Genomic DNA, 18,155 nt, shown 5'->3' with positions numbered 1-18,155 from the left:
TCCAAACCTTAAAAAAATAAATCTGACTGACAGTCAAGAAAGTTTATTTCAAGTGCACAAACAGATGTTTTGGAAACTAAGGATATTTGGACAAACAGGGGTATTTGATTCAAAGCAGATGATTTAAATCACTGGCACCAAAAACTCATCTTGATGGTTTTTAAAAATATTTACATGTGATGATAAACTACACAGATTTCATGACCTAAATCACTTGTAAATAGCATTAGAATACCTTGCATTCAAAATGTAAGTCTAATCTATGTTGGATATGAAACTAAATGTAATTGTGTGTCTGAATATTAATCAAATCATCAAAACATTCATAATAAATCTAATTTAGAAATAAACACATGTAAGCTGATAGGATCTGATTAACTATTGTAATTGTCAATTGTGTATTTCAAGTTTGAACACTCCAGTATTAACTATAAAGCTGGCACAGTATATATACAAGTTTCAGGTTCACTTGGTCAGGTACATTAATAAGAAAAGCCTTGGCTGATCTCTTAAACATTGGAATCTGTGTATGACCGTCTGTGTCATTTAAAGAATACATGAGATCATGTCTGGCTCTACTTTGCCAAGAAAATTGTCACTCCTGGAAAAGCTGGGTGTCATGCTATATTTAAGACTTGTAATAAAGAACTGTTTGGAATAGTTATGTTAGGACACAGTACATGTACAATGAAGTCTGCAACCCGACACAGAAGCCCCACTGTGTGACTGACAAACACCAGCCATTCTGTCACTTATGTACCAAGAGTATCAAGAAAATATGTGGCTTCTCCAGTTCAGTCAACATCATAAAAGTGGCTTAAGCTAAGTCCTGGCATTGATAATTATGGGATGCAGACATTATCAAGCCTGAATTTAACCAGCAATAGATCTACAAGTGGCCTGCTTCATTTATTCTGCTAACACTGCCTTCTATGCTGTGGTACAGGCAGAGTCGTCAAACTTACCAACAATATTTTCTGCCATGGTTACCAGCCTCCAAATTCATGTTTTCACATAATATTAGTGATTGTTTTAATCTTCCTTTTTAATTACTTTAAAATTTTAAAATAAAACATTATAAATTATGTTTAGTCTGCGAAAAAAGTCAAAAATCCTAAATCAATTCTTGTAATTCACTAAATTTCATTAAAATAAAAATTCTGATTTAAATTTTTAAAAATCGAAGTATTAAAAAAAAAAATCTTGACTTTTAAAACCTGAGGCAAATTAATTATTTTGTTGTTAATTATGTCTACCAAGCTACTAAATAACATTTTAATCAAAATGTTTTTTTGCATTATATCATAATTTATACTAAAACTTAAGTGTGTGTTACTTTCTTCACATCTACTGCTCCGGTGGCCGACTGGTAGGAGCATCTGTCTTGGATGCAAGAGGTTGTGGGTTTGATCCCCGGCCGAGTCATACCAAAGACTTACAAAATTGGTACTAGCAGCTGCCTCGCTTGGCGCTCAACATTAAGAGGTTAGTGTTAGGACTGCTCTGCCTGGTGTCAGGATAATGTGACTGGGTGGGACATCATGCTAAATGTCTGCGGCATGATTCCCCAGTGCATGACATCACTATAAACTGCCACATTGCAGACATCATAGCGTTATGACCGGAAAATTGTTAAAGAACTATGTTAAAAATACAAATCACATCACATCACTTCTTCACATCTGTCCTAAATCTGATTTTGGACTTGATAGATGGTTCTTTGCAGCTTTTGGGTGAGTGGTCTTCATTCTTACAGCTATCTTAGAGTTGTCCTCTATTTAAATTCTGTGAAGAAAGGACCTTTCTCCTTTCATCGTAATGACATTGACCTTTGGATGCCCAAAATCAAAAGCCATCGAGTGTACCCCAAGTGAAAGCTGAAAGTTGGGTATAGGCCTGTGATGCTTAAGTAAATATATGATTCTGCTGAAACCATTTGTCTCTTTTTAGTCATGGTGATCTTGGCCTTTGAACTTTTAACCCCAAAATGGAAAGGATTCTTCCCTACCTCAAATACATGACACTAAAGTACATTTATGTGCTGTAGAACAATGCTGGTGTTGTGTGGAAATGATCTGAGTCCTTCATTCACTATGATCTTGTCCCTTGATTGTACTCTGGGAAGGACAGAAGAGTTCCTTACCCCTTGTGCAAGCCAGCAACAGTTTCATAACCACAAGTGGTTGAAAACCCAAGATCTTGTGCAGAAATCATTTTTCTTATAACAGTATTAGTGAATTTGACCTTTGAAATTTTTTACCCATGGTAGTGGTCTTTCTTACCAAAATGCAAGACATCCACAAAATCTGGTTTCCATCTCTGGTGGACAATCTGTGTTATTGTGAAAGAATTCTTCCTTCAGGCACAGTGACTATGACAATTCTAACCTTTACATTTCTATTTGACAAATGGAACCATATATCAAGATGGTTGAGAGCTGGTGATGAGAAGTATGCTAATTTGTTACAGTATTAGTGAACCTCAATCATGCATATGGCACATACTGATTATTTTAATCTTTGCTGTCAAAAATGAATGAATGCAAAAAGAGAGGTTGTTGGAAGTGTTGGTTCAGTATAAAGCTTGCAGTTGCATAAGAAATTAACCTGAACACAGTAAAACATGTCTTGAGACCACTGTTATGATGGACTACCTGTTTTGAGACACCAGGATCTCCACACACAGATTTATTGATTGTGCTGTGACCTGTCATGAGAGACCACCTGTTTTGACAGACCATTATTTCTGGGCATGAGGGGTTGGTCTTTCAAAACAGGCTCTAATGTATAGTTGACTTTGTCAAAATATTGACTACTTTACCTGCTAACAATGAAAGATCATGTATAAAGAAACAACTACATGTATTTTGTTCTTGTAAGGGATGTCATAAACCAGGATAGAGAACACTATGTACACTTCTAGATAGATCACTTGTATCATGTAGAATGTTCTGGTATGAGTAATTTTAGGTAATTTATTAAATATATGGAATTCTTTCCCACTTTGATTTTAATTGTCCTGCTCTGATTGTCCATTTCTGTACACTTTCCTGCCTTTATAGTGTTCATGCAGTTTATTAAATTAAGTTCTCAATGCATTCCCTTTTGTTGAAGTAGCAGAGAATACCAACAGACAAAAGCGGTTTCTTTAAGTCAGCATTTCCCACTGACACTTGTACAAGCCCAATTATAATCTGCTATTGACTTTAAATTAATTCTATTTATTTCTGTCCAACTGTTCTTGTGGAATTTCCATATCAGGTCAAACATTACTGAATGATAACCATTTTAGTCACATGTTGCATATTCCTTCCATTCAAGTCTACACTGTTCTTCAAAATTTGCATCCCATCACAAGAATCCAAACTGGCATGGGATCTTAACTGCATGGTTATGGAAGGCTGCACGCCACATGCCAACATTATCAAGAACATAAACTATGTGATATAAAGCAGCCGCAGCCCATATCAGAAGACAAAATTAATCACTCTTGAGGTCTCCACTACATATAGAAGTCTGAATGTTACGTTCTCACTTTATCAGTAACATATTTTCGGATAATTTAATTGCATTGAAGCTAATATATGTGTTCATGAACTCATCTATATTACATGGATAATATATTGGAGTAATCAAAACTACCACAACCTATGTATATCATTCAGTTATCTCCCTTACACCAGACATAACATTTCAAGAAAGAAAAACTCATATTTGCAGCAATCAGTCATGAAAATAGAGAGAAGATTTGTGAAATATTATAATAGCCCTCAATCTTGATGCAAATATAAGTAGAAGCAATTTAATAATTTCTCACAGTAAAGTTTACAAGTTTAAAAAATGATAAATTATGTTATGTTTGGTTTAGGTATTTCCAGCCTAACTTAAGCCCATTACTGTTAATTTCTTATGCAGAATAAATACACATTATATGTATCTATATTATCTAAATTATTCATCCTTTTATATTAGATGGGAATGAGCACCATTTCACCTGAAATTTGGGTGCCTGTAAGGGATGTTATAGCACAGTTGCCTTCCGACTGTCCTTGGACCTATGGGGCCCTGCCATCTATTTGTCCAAGGTAAGGTCATCAAACTTTCACTACTCATTTTTCTCATTGCTGCTTTTGTCTTCTTTAATTTCTTTATCATAAACTACAGCTCCCTTTTAGATACACACTTAGATGCACACTTTCCTCCTGTTTTAACTCCATTTGTCTCACTATACTTACTGTTTAAATTTGGCATTTTTCTGTATTTTATTCCCCAAATTTCACCCCCAATCCAAAATAACACTTAGAAGATGTTTACTACTATATATGGTGACTGACTGGCTTACTGCATCAATTTTATTCACAACACAAAGGAGAGAAGCTTTCTATTTGTTTTACAAAGAGGATGGGTAGGTAGACCTTTGTGTGAGGACTGGGGGTTAGTGACCTCATGTATCTGCAGACAGCGTAACGTGCTCAAAGTTTATATTTTATGATAAGATTGTGTCATGTCCACCTGTCTCTGATGTAAAGCTCTACATCTACTAGACAAATATAAACTCCTTTAGTTTAGATGAATTGTACATTTTCAAGTAGGAGCGGTACATACTATTTGGCACATTGACCTTTGACTTTGAGTTAATACATAATATGATATAATTTGATTTATCCCATATCACTCATGTGAAGTTCAATAAGTGCTGATATGAATAAAACACAACTTATAGTTAAAAAATTCAATTTATTCCTAATATGTAGTTAGGTAGTAAAGCAGAAATATGAAGTAACAGCAATACTTTTGACAGCTGAAATTGTTCAAAGATCATTACATACACATTAAGACGCAGCTTGGTACCTCATACAATTGTTTTTGACAAGCGAGACAATGTACACTTGTTACTTGTACAGTCCTGAGCTATATCACAGATTACTGAAAAATTTAAGGTTGGCTATAGGTATAACTTTTTCAATTGTACAACCCCAGGTGGGTGGAGCTTAAGGTGTTGGAACATGTTATTCAGAAATAAACAACAACATTAGCTGTGATTGGTGCATAAAAGTTGAGCCTCTTGGCAATATGTGAGATTATGTTAATTCATATCTAGATCATATTTTGTATTTTTTATTATTTTTTTAAAATGTGGTACACATGGCTGAAAATATGTCTTCTGTGACTAGATAACTCTTACCCCTGTCTAGTTCCAGCTGAGTTATCTCTCTTAAATGCAATGGAGTACCTGGTTTTGTCCTTGTCAAATTTACAATCTAACATTGTTCTCTATGACACTGTGTGACATGCATACTGAGGTAGGATAGAAAGTATATTTATTTCACAAAACATTAGCATTGAGGCCTATGGAAAAACAATTGGTACCGTGATACCATAGGTGTCTACCTGGGGATATCCGCTTAACACAAAGTTGCCGACATTGTTGTTAACGAATTTCAATTCAGCATAATGTGTCATAAAATTCTAAATTTAAAATAAAAACGCGACTATTGAATTACTTGGCATTTGGTATTCATCTATCCATAAGTAACAGAACAAGCTTATTCAGCACTTGGAATAAGATCCACGAACGATAACTCTTTCACATCTGAGCAAGAATGGGTCATCACCTTAAAAAAAAGCCTTGGATTTTGAATTTTAAATTTTGAGGTATTTAAGATTAAATTCAAACATTTATGTTCATTTTGAAAACAAAATTTCAACTGTGAAGCATAATTTAAGGTGTCTTGAGTTTTGTTTTCTTTTGTTTTTTCTTGGATTGATTACCGTCGTCTGTTCCCGTGACGAGAGCCAAATTGATTGATCAAGAAACTCAAAGGACACACGATATGACCAGTGACATTTATAAATCTTCAAAGAAATTATCAAAAAACCTACCTGTAATGCAACGTAGCGCACTCTCAGTAAGTATGGTCCAGGAAGTTTAAACGAGTCTCTAAATCTATTTATGTATCATTGGATCCCATAGTTCAAATCGATCGTACCGGATATTTTTCTCGTCTTGGTTACTAGACTGGTCCTGTATCGTAATTCTACTAATTATATGCTATTTTTTTTTCTTCTCCATTAACTTTTACATTGGCATTATATTTCAGTATTTTACGATATTGCACCCACGTTTACTTCATATTGCACTCACGTGTGCCCAATAGTGTATTAGGAAATACTTTGTACATAAATCATATCCACTCACATAGTTGGCGCTTTACGTTTTGATTGATTAAATTTGTTTCTTAATGAACTAAAGCAGATGTTTCGTGGACTGCCACATACCAGCTGCTTTGCCACATTCCGCCTTAACTTTTTTGATACAATGTTTCGTATTTAAGCGGGCGATAGACGCCAGATTTCATAAAATTGCTGGGTCCCTACAAATAAAATGCAAGTTACAAGGCATAAACTGTCTTCTTTAGCTGGTAATACTAATGGCAAAAAATATACTTACAGTTTTACATCCTGAATTTCCCCAAAATGTACTTTCTTAATTCTGCAAATCCGAATAACATGAGCCTTGTCATGGGTTCTCAAGCTTGATTACACATTTCGATATTGTACTGTAATTTCGACTATATTCCACGTGCAATTAAATCTTCCTTACTGTACTCAAAATGAAATAAACATTATATTCCATAGCGTCGTTTTGATAATTGCAATTGTAAGACTTCATATTTTCCCCACATTTTGATTTCAAACATTCAATGACAGAACAGAAACACTTGAAGCTGTCAACACGCTGCTGAAATCCGATGTACTACATGTAGAATTGGCACATATAAATCCAGTCCATAATCACGAAATTTCGTAGACAAAAATACCAAAATCTATTCATTCCAGATCAAATGGAAAAGTTGTGCATTCATAGACAATATGGCCCCGAATGTCAATTTTAAGGAGAAAAACCACCATTTTCTTTCAAAAGTTATGTCTAGCGCGCGACCAAGTTCAAATTTATCTGGGCGGAGTTATATGCGCATTAATAATGTTGTTGTTGTGTAATGATGAATCTGCGCTCGCGTATTTAGTTTTGAATACGGCATACATTCAGTTACTTTGTTTCTTGTAGTGTGTTTTTATTAATACAATTAAGCCTTAGGTTGAATAAGAAAATAAGAATATAATAAAAAGAAAAGGAATTTCCCCGGTTTCCTCTCTGTTATACTGGCTATTTAAAAAAAAACATAGTATATATCAGGTATTGTTCAAAAAACCTATAATTCCCTTTATTTTGGTGTATCTTTGATGGGTGTAATATGGGTTATAGAGTATACAGCTTGGCCTCACTTCAGTTGTGCATCTCCCAAAAAACTGCTAGCTCCACCTAGTTATTTTCACTTCTTGGACTTCAGAAGTAAATTGTATTTTAAAAAAAATTGAGCCGATAACTTTTTATTACATTTTGTATACTTGGTAAGTCATTCATTGCACATTCAGAAGCTGGTAGTCTGTCAAAATTCATGTTTACCTATTTTAAGAGCTGCTAAAAATAGTGTATTTTAGACTAATTCGGGCTGATTTGTTTTGTTGCACAAGGAGCAGTCATTTTCGTTAGCTGTGTGCTTAGATCATGTACAATTTCTACCAGTACAATATCCAAATAAATTTTAGCCACAGTAAAGTAATATAGTAATATACAGGAATACAAAGATTCTCTCAAATGTAAATAACTTCATCTTACACCCACCACTCTCGAAGAAGTTTATAATATATGTAGGGCGCCCCATTGAAGTTGAGCGGTAAACGTTGGAAAATCTCACTCAAAGTAATATGTCAAAGTTTAATACTTCGTGATTACGTGATTTTGCCATTTTCAAGAGTGACCGATGCTGGGCTCAAGAGAAACGTTTTGAAATGTTTCATGGATTCTTGAGATGACAATGTATTTAGGGCATGTTAATCCCGAATATTAAAGAAATATTTCAAAACAATGACAAAATGAAGAAATGTGTTATAACATAACACATTTATGTATTTCGCATAACTGGTCGATTCAATTATTGCTTGCTAATTGACGAATGAACCTAAACATTATAAATAGTTCAATATATATTACAGTATACCCTATATGTCATCTGTATAATTGTAAAATATGACAGATTTGTTTCAAAGAATTGTTATCACTTATACTTTATATGACCTCCGGAAGAAAAAAGAACAACCATATGAAAACTTTGGTTTCGTGAAATAGCGTACAGTGGCCAGAAGAGTTACGTAGGACACCAAAAAGAGCATTTGCAAAAGTTTTTTTTCGGTGACACTAACGGTAGAACTGCCAAAACAATTGTTTTGTTTTTACTTGGCTATCCCAGTGAGCCCAGCTCAAAACCATTTGTCGCTTGTACTCCACCATTTTTTCCCCTGAAACTAAATTTTTTGTTAGGAAAAATTTAAATATTAAAATACAAGATGATAAAATTAGCATGTTTATCTTTGATATTATATTCAGGACTTTTCCAATGGAAGTTTGTCGAAGCCCTTTGAATCCTAAAAATAATTAGAAGGTTTAATTAGGAAAAGAAGAAGAAACAGAAAGACGTAATTTCAAAGTGAATTTTGCAAAAGGAATCTTAATAACTTTGTAATGTAGTGCAAACTATTTCAGCAAGCTTATTATAAACATTTTGCCAGTTTGTTTCAAAGGATATTTTTAGCGGGAACATTTAGGTACAGTAGATACGTTAATCGGTATTATCTTTTTCATCTGATGAGAAACATTATCTGGCTATTTATATTAACAAGTTTTGTCTAGGCTGCTGAGAAAATGTAAACATACACAAATACCATGATTTTAAAACTTTGATAACTTTATATTTCTTAATGCTTATGATTAAACCTTATTTATCAGTATAGATACACCCTAGATGACAGCTTCTGTCAGAAGAAAAAACCCATACGAGCCGTTTTTCTGAATCTACATGTTTTTGAAACATGTGCTCTCAGTCCTACAAGAAAGAGTCACGTGCTAATTTCAGTAATGAGTTTTCGTAACTCAGGTATGTAAAAGTACTGAAATTGCATCTATAAAACAATATTTGTTGTTTTTCTCCGTTGTATCTAGGATAAGCGCTCAAATGATTCTCTAACTAAAGTCTTACTTTCTATATCAACCAAGTATATCCAAACACATACTCTATTTTATCAGCACCTGTTCTTCCTTATCATTAGTACTGGAGTCATACGTAAGGTCTAGTACGAGCTTCCTCTGACCCTTTGATATCTGGATATTTATGTTGGGATGTAGGGTCAGAGTCTATTCCCTTTCGACAAGTTGGAATTCGGCGACACCATTTGGTGTCAAAGTATATTTTGTTTCAAAGGTTATTTTTTTAGCGGTCACATTTAGGTAGAGTAGATATGTCAATCGGTATTATCATTTTCATCAATGAGAATTAGACAAAACATGATCTGACTATTTATATCAACAATTTGGTGTCGGCATGGGGTAGCCGCTTACTAGCCGGCCCAGCAAACTTGAACGACCTTTCATCGACATATATGACTGTCACGTTTGCTCAGCCCCAGTTCTTATGTTGTGTATAAACTAAGGTATTATTACAAGCCATGATTTGATGTCTAAACATTGCCACAAGCTAGAGCTACTCTCTTACGCAAGGTTACCGTGACCAGAGAGAAGACCTGACATCTTGAATCAGCATAGGCGTTAGATCGAGCGACTACCCACCTATGTATTAAAGCTTAATCCTAATATCAGAGGAACCCGCGAGGGAAACGGAGCGTGTTCTAAATCCGTCCCCACGTGGTCAGACAGCGAGAAGACATTGTCCGCTAAGTTTGATTGGTTCGGGTCAAAGAGACACCCAATCGGAATTGTGATAACAATTTCGATCCGAATTATAACTTCTAACTAGGAAGCGAAAATTTAGTCTCGCCTAGGAAGATTGCTGAGTAATATAGGGTTACTGCGAGGAAGCCACTCCTAACTTGGCGGTAAAACTTAGAGAAGATCTTCTAAGAAAAGACAAAGCTTCGTAAAGAAAGCGTTTTTGGGGACAGAACTTCCGGTTCAGTTAAGTCCCGAGTCTCTAAGAGCGGAGACAGAAATAAGACTAGCAGAGCAGTCGTAGTCGACAAGTCTAGTCGGTGGAGAAAGTCCAGACCAGGAGCAGGAGGAGGAAAAGGAGCCGAGGAGGAAAAAGTGGGGAAGGAAGAGGAATATAGAGAAGTCAAGGAGCAGAATGATTTTGGAGAAAGTCGGGAGGAAGAGGAGAAGGAATAGGAGGAATATGAGAGAAGAATACACAGATGAATAGAATACAAGGACAGGTGGAAAGCTATCTCACACTACTAATCAAATGATGCAATAGGCTATGACAGGGTCGAGCGGAACGAGAGTACTTGGTAAATTTTCAGCAATTGAATATTGAATTATTAAAAAAATTGTTATTCGTTGATTTTCACGTTTTTGAGGATTCATTCATTTAACCGTAGGCATTGTTGACTGGGGGCTCGGAGCTTTACATCTATCTTTCACTAATTTAACTTCATACCAAAATCGAGCCTGGTTGTTACTTCCATAATAATTTGAATAAAATTAAGGGAGCACCCCACCCCAATCATACATACTTACCACAGTGGCGGCATAACAACCCATCACTTCACAGTGGCGGCTTCGTCCAGGACCTGAATTAGACATATATTATCTTTACAACCCAAAGTTTTATTGGTTAAGAGGTATTAGTGAGCAGTTGTGAGATATTTTCATTCCTGTGTATTTTGAATTTTAATGACGTTTCAACTTGTGTATTCTTATATTTTGATATCTGCATGCTTGTTAGATTTCAGTTACTTGCAGTAATTGTAAAGCAAATATCGGGCAAAATATCTTACCTGAGTGAAGTTAGTTATTGTCAGCAGGAAAGTATTGGGTTAGGAGCGTGTAATATCTTTCAATTGTTTAGTAAGTCGAGACAAGGTATCAATTACTGTTAGTATCATTATAAAATGGCTACAGAAAGACAGATGATAAAAGAGTATCGCGCCATGGGCAAAGAAGATCTAGGGTACGAGGGAGATCGCCTAACAGCGTTCATAGAAGTGAGAATCAAGAATGGAGGTCCGAAAAAGCAGCCAACAGAGAGAAACAGAACGAGCTGGAGCTGACCAAGATAGCAGCTGACAGAGAGACACAGAGGGAGATGGAGCTGGCCAGGATAGCAGCGACCGCCAAAGAAAGAGAGCTCGCTCATGCTCTCGAAATGGAGAAATTAAAGGTAGAAGCTAGGACCACCGATAGGGACCACTTCAGTACGAGTTCTGGAGGGAACGTACGACCGATTATTGCTGCTCACCGAATCGTACATGTAAGTATGCCGCGGTTCAATGACAAAGAAGAGTCCATTGACTATTTCCTCGTGCAATTTGAGAAACTCGCGTGCGTTCATAAAATTCCCGAGTAACATGGGGCGATTAACGTCTCAGCCTTTTTGCAAGGTGAAGCTCGCGAAGTTTGCCATAACTCAGCCGCAGAAGAAGCTGACGACCACAAGGCGCTCAAAAAGACCCTTCTGGGCCATTAGGCCGCCGAAACATACCGTAAACTTTTTCGGGACTCGACGAAAGAGGCAACAGTAACCCACACTCAATTCCACACCCGTGTTCGAAGGTTATTTGAGAAGTGGATAAAGATGGCAGAAATTGAGCGATCGTACGACGGGCTACGCTAGGTATTACTCAAGGAGCATGTCCCGAGTACATACCGTCGCGAGTTGACAATATTCCTAGCGGAGAGAGAGCACCGGACATTTTTTATTTGGACATTTTGTGCGTGTAATTTGTCGCTGCCTCACGGTGGCTGAATTGGGTAGCCTTTTACAAGCAAGGTTTAAAGTCCTAATTTGTTTAGATATTCTCATTCACAATATTATTAATTTAGACCATGTTTATTATTGTATCGTAATGCAGTGCAAATTCTGCTTTTTGTATCAGTAAAGACCTCATAAGGTTTGAGCAAATTGCACCTCAAGGCCATACTTTTTCTTTCTAGTTTATTCACGAGAGAGAGAGAGAGAGAGAGAGCGTACACATTACAAAGATGAGGATTCTGTTTATTCTCACATCCCTATATATATATATATATATATATATATATATATATATATATATATATATATATATATATATATATATATAACAATAAGTATGGTAAATAGTCAAATCATACAGAATTCTTAAATGTGTAAGGTATGGATGATTATGCAATAGTCAGCAAGTATTGTCACTAGTTGTCTGTGACAAGTATCTCATACCTCCAATTTCATTTTAAATCTCCAATTCCAATACAAAAACAAGAGACAAATGATTTGAAATAAGGATACACTGTAGCAAAGTTTTATGCTACAAAAATTATGAACTTATTAATTATACGAGAAAATAAATTCTTATAGTATGAAAAATATTTTCTATATCTTAACATAAAGATCATTTCCATACAATTATGAGATGCTTTATTTCCACAGATATCAAACTGGAAACTACATTTTTATATTTAAAATCGTATTCATCCATATATGAAGCGATGTTTATAATACAGATAAGATAATTGATTGTAAGGTACTTTACTGATAAAACATCAGACTCCTTTGGTAGCAATTATGAAAACATAATATATTAAACATAAATAACGATGCTACCACTACCAGTAAACTGCTCAACTTGTTTCTATTATTACTGCAACAATACAGTATCAAACTTACTTCATACATCTGGATATGAAATTAATGTAGTAATTAAAAAGATTAATACAATTATTTACATGTATCTTCTACAGATGTGATTGGTTTCTGTTAGAAGAATAAGCCCACCGCCATATGTATAAAAAAACGTTTAAAGTTTTTAAAGCTACAATCAGCTCAAGCTCTTGTAGCATCATCCCCCCCTCATAAATATCTTGATTAGTCCGTGATTTTATCATTATTTTATCCTGTTTAAAATATAAGTTAATATTGTCATGACACAAACATATCAGTACAATACAACAATGCAATAAAGCAAAGTAAATACATAAAAACTATATACAGTCCTTTGTTTAACTTTTCATTGGAAATATTAGAGAAAAATAAATGTTTAATGTAAAGCGGCATTCATAAGAATAATATTGTTTGACGAATTATTCTTAAGCAAAATTTATCATATAGGTAGGCAATTATAAGGAACAAATACCTGGATTGTCTTTTACATTGTTCTTACAGATTTATTTGTCAATCCTTTTTAGTTTTCACTTTCATATGAATAAAACATGAATAATGACAAACTTTTCACACAATTTGGCTTTTGGATTGGACATAAACTCATAATTTCAAGTTCTGAGGAATTAAAACTGTACATTCTACATTATCTGGGACACATTTCCTTTTGTATACCACATACATTTGTAAATTATGCCTCAGGAACAGTCAGATTATATTCCCTAGTGACTGTTTCAAGAATTCATTCTAAACCCAATTCCATTTTCTGGATCTGTATTCAATATAAACACTGGACAAAAATGTTTACTTTTTGGTGAATATTGTTTGCAGAAATAAAATAAGTTGTTTGCACTTGCTATGAGCAAAAAACCATGAAAAGGATTACATTTTATTTGTTAATTTGTTATTTCGGATGCGTTGACTTTCAATTTTATGTTTGATTATTTCCAACAATTTATGCATGAATTAGACATCCAACAGTTTAATTTTTCTGCCTATCACCCTGAAAGTCATGAGGGTAGCACAAGACTGTCCGAAAACACTCTCACCTACCCAATATATATGTATACAATTATACAGAATCAAACCCTTCAAAAAGACACTGATTAGTAAAATCCTGCATTGTATAATTATCGAGTAAGATCAGGAGAGTTTTCTCCCCATGTTGGTAATTATCACCAAACGAAAGACCTCATGACAATCCTAAAACAGCAAAAGACTGTCCCAAAACACCTTCAACTACCCAGGATACATGAAGGCAATTAAATAAATTCAAACCAAATAAAAAGACAGTGATCAGTAAAATTCTACCCTGTATAATTATCGAGTAAGATCAGTAGAGTGTTTTTCCCTCTTGTTGATACTTGCTGAAGGAAAAACCCTTATACTGTCCCAAAACACACTCATCGATCCAGGATACATGTATGCAGTTACAATAACTTAATGAAATATGCAGTTTTGGTGCATTCTCTCTCTCTCTCTCTCTCTCTGATCATATATAATAAATAATTCACTAACTACTTTTATGTTGCAAAGAGCAGCACAATTAATAAATCGGAATCTTGCGTCACTACATTCATATTTAACAAATATTTTTTAAAGTTGTTTTTAAAAAAAAAATCTTTAATGTGACAAAGAACAGCTGAATAATTAGATCCTAACGGTGCTAAATTTTTTTAAAAATTCTTGAACCAATTTATTATTTTTAATTGGTTTGATAATGGTAAGAATGACAACAAAAAAAGTAAAATATTCTGAAACATTATGTATTTTGTCTCTGATTAGTTCCACTTTTAGAAGCCAAAGTTTAAAGGATGCAAACCAGTTTTAAAGCTGTTTATTTATAATTGTTAAAAAAAATACATTCAGAGGTTGAAGTTCTGTACATTAACAATGCAAATTAAGTATTGGAAAACAATCGTATACGAAATCTAAAACTTATAATCGCAAGTAAACATTTTTATCATGATACGAACATGATTTTCCACAATTTGATTATTTCGGCTTTTGCGACAAAATATGTTTCAAAATCAAGGGTGTGATAAGAATAAGAAAACCTTTATGAATGCTTCTTTTTTAATGTAATTTTACCTATGCTATTGACGTTGCTCTGAAATATATTATTTTCGCCGGAGCTTATGTACAATATTATCACAGAAGATAGACGTCTGTGAGTTGCGTCGAAATGGGTGAAGTACAATTCTATCCTTACAACCAGGGGTCGTCTGATGAAAGATCGTTAAGAAGAGTACGAGGGAATATACTATTGTCATTTCTGATCCTTTCTTTGCTAAAATAACGAATATTTCAAAAGTAATGAGAGATACCACTATGAAGCAGATTTCTTACACGGTGAAAGTAAATACTTAAGTGCATCAAAACTGGGGTTGAAGAAGAAAGACCACCCTGATATAGTGTATTCGTTTTTGTTTTTGTAAGGTGCTATAAATCACTTAGATCTTCGAGAAAACACATGGTTTTAGAGAACGATTAAAACTTCGTTGCTAACGTACACCTTAGAAAAGGGACTGAAATATTTACAATGTTTATTGACACAAAATGAATGCAATAAAGCTCCAATTATTTCTGGTAAAGGAAAAACAGAAATTTAGAGCGCCGTCTGTTGTCATAATGCCATGCTAATCTCTAGTGTGCCATTATGACAACAGATGACGATACGAGTTGGACAGCAAAGACGTTACTGATAAATCTGTATGAAAACAGCAGTTGGAATGATGTAATTGTAATAAGCAAGTTTATAAAAAAGAATATTCAAAACTTGTAATAACTGACGTAGCGTTTGCCATACGACAAACCACATAATCAGTTCAGTAGTTGGCAAATTGCAAAATACAATGGCCCAGAAGGAAAGTAAATCAATCAGAGCACTTGCAAGCAGCCATTTACAGCTTGCATCAATGAAGAATAGAAAATTCGTGACTAAAAGTATGAATGTAGCACTTGCAAGAAGCCATTGACAATAATGGAGAAGGAAAGTAGCACTTGCAAGTTGCCATTTACAATAATGCAGCAGGGAAAATTAGAAAATAGATGCATATAATTAGGACGTTAATCCCCTCCACAGAACCGCGTGTGTGTGCGTGTGTGTTTTAATTTGTAATGAGTCCAATGTTCAAAACACCCATACTATCAAAGTCAAATTTACACATTCTACACACTACACCCCTCCCCTTTCACGACAAAAGGTTGCCATATCTGAAAGTGTGTTTAATATCCAACTGAAAATCATTCTGAGGTATACAAAGGGTATTCATTTTGATTGTTATCCACAAAAGGAACCATGATTTTGTATTAATTTTAGTAAAATTATTTGTACGTGTATAGGTGGAATATCTGTAGGTCTTTCATTCTCTATGTAACTCACGGTACAAGTTCAGCTCCAATAGTAAACCTGTATTAACACCATGATATTAACAATTCAATAAACTTTAAACTTCTAAGTGCTCATGATCACTCTTAAATTTGTCAGTATCGACACATCCCTGATGACAACTGCTGTGTAGAGAAAACCATAAGAGCTGCAGCAATTTATTTAGACAAATGGTTTCATAAAATACGGGACAAAGAAGTAATTTTTAATAAATAAAATTGTTCACTTGACAAACAATGGAGTCAAAATAGACTAAACGAATAAACGATGATCTTGAACACATTCAAGAGAACATGAAACAATAGAAAACAGTGAAAAGAACACGATGAGCTTCAATAGTGTCTTTTTCATATCGGGTGAAACAACTTTAACCTGGTGTACTGTTTGTCGCAAATGCATTCGTCACTGTTTTGCCATTTTCTTCCATTAAAAGATAATTCTTGAATTTGATAGCGGAATAAAGAAAATACACACTCATTTTTTTCCTTCTGCTAAAATAAGATTTCTTCGCACTTAAGTACTATTGCGTGAAAAAAGAGTATGCAATGTTTCGCAAATTCATTAAAAATGATCCCAAATTACAGTCAACGAGCGAACACGAACGGCAAAACAGATTGGCTCTGACACAGACAAGTGCACTGATACAGACGAAGAATTAGAAACTAAAAGTGGTTACTAAATTTCAACGTAAAATGCTGTTTCCATATGACACCTATAATAGCCTAGTAACTTTTAATCCTTCATATTTCATCATTTTCTGTAATGTATCTACAGTTCATTGATATTAATTTGTGTTGTTTTGCCTGTCTTATATAATGACATGGTGAACAATAATAAACGAATCGGATCATGTTATAAGACCACACACACACATTAGAACTTCGATTTTCCGTCAGGGTTCAGGAGCGAGACCATGATGGATCTGAGAATAGATGGATAACAGAATATGTACATTAAAAGTATTATAACATAGACCGGGTCATCAAAAATCATAATATCTACATAAGTACATGTACCTATTTTTATTATTTTGATGTACAATGCCCTGACAGTTAACAGAGACTGACGGTTTATCGGGTGCCGGATACTCGAAGTTCTACTGTATATTTAATTTGTTCCTGTAATTCCTGTATTGTCATTTTTGTTCGGTATTCTCGTTTGTTCTCTTATTACATCGAAAAATAAAAAAAGAGTAAAATAACCAATGCCAGCATAATATTAATTGAAATTGATGGAATTAAAGGTATAACTAGTTATATTAGTGAGTAGAATTCGTCTTTTAATCTTTGTTCTGGTATTTATTTATTTTTTTGTTCTGGTATCGCTCGCCAGTTTCGTATTTTGCATACAGGTTAGAAATTTAAAGAAAAAGAATTTCCCCGGGTGACCTCACTGGTTAAACTCGATATTTAAAAAGGACCTTGTATATCTTAGGTATTATTCAAAGAACCTTTAATTCCCGTTATTTTGATATATGATTGATGGGTGTAATCGGGGTTATAGAGTATACAGCTTGGCCTTACTTCAAATGTGCATCTTTAAAAAAAATTGTCTGCTCCGCTTGGTCATTTTCACTTTCTGGACTTCAGAGGTATATTGTTAAAAAAAAAAAAAAAAAAAAAAAAAAAAATTCTTTGCATTTTATATATTAGTTTTGTCTAGCCTGGCAAAATTCATTTTCCCTAATTTAATACTTGATACTGATAGTGTACTTTAGACTAAATCAGGCTGATTTTTTAGTACAAAGGAGCAGTCATTTTAGTTAGCTGTGTGGTTAGATCATTTACAATCTCTTCAAGTACAATATCCAAGGAAATTTCAGGCACAGTGCATGAAAGTAACATAGAGGTATGCCAAAATTCTCTCCACTGTGCATGTTGCAAATGTAAATAACTTCACCTTACACCCACCACTTTCTCAGAAGTTCATAATATCTGTAGAAAATAATTCTGGTATTTTCGTTTGTTCCGGTTTGTTCAAGTTTATTCTGGTAAATAGTCTGACGCCTTGACCGGAACAATCCGGAACAAACTGAATCTTCCGGAACAGACACGAAAT

The 18,155-nt window shown here is 34.4% G+C and overlaps 1 protein-coding gene across 1 annotated transcript in view; it reads right to left on the bottom strand.

Moving 5' to 3' along the window:
* The window catches only part of LOC149796501 (uncharacterized), a 74,765-nt gene extending 68,818 nt beyond the window's left edge, over positions 1 to 5,947 (bottom strand). The window contains exon 1 of the mRNA XM_089960234.1: positions 5,883 to 5,947. The gene's annotated coding sequence lies outside the window, so the exon portion shown is untranslated. The remainder of the gene's footprint in view (positions 1 to 5,882) is intronic.
* Between the last annotated feature and the right edge of the window lie 12,208 nt (positions 5,948 to 18,155).

This window comes from Sinohyriopsis cumingii, chromosome 6 (assembly GCF_028554795.1).
Source record: "Sinohyriopsis cumingii isolate HCF-2022 chromosome 6, ASM2855479v2, whole genome shotgun sequence".
NCBI classification, from domain to species: Eukaryota; Metazoa; Mollusca; class Bivalvia; order Unionida; family Unionidae; genus Sinohyriopsis; species Sinohyriopsis cumingii.
This window is presented reverse-complemented; position numbering and strand designations above follow the sequence as displayed.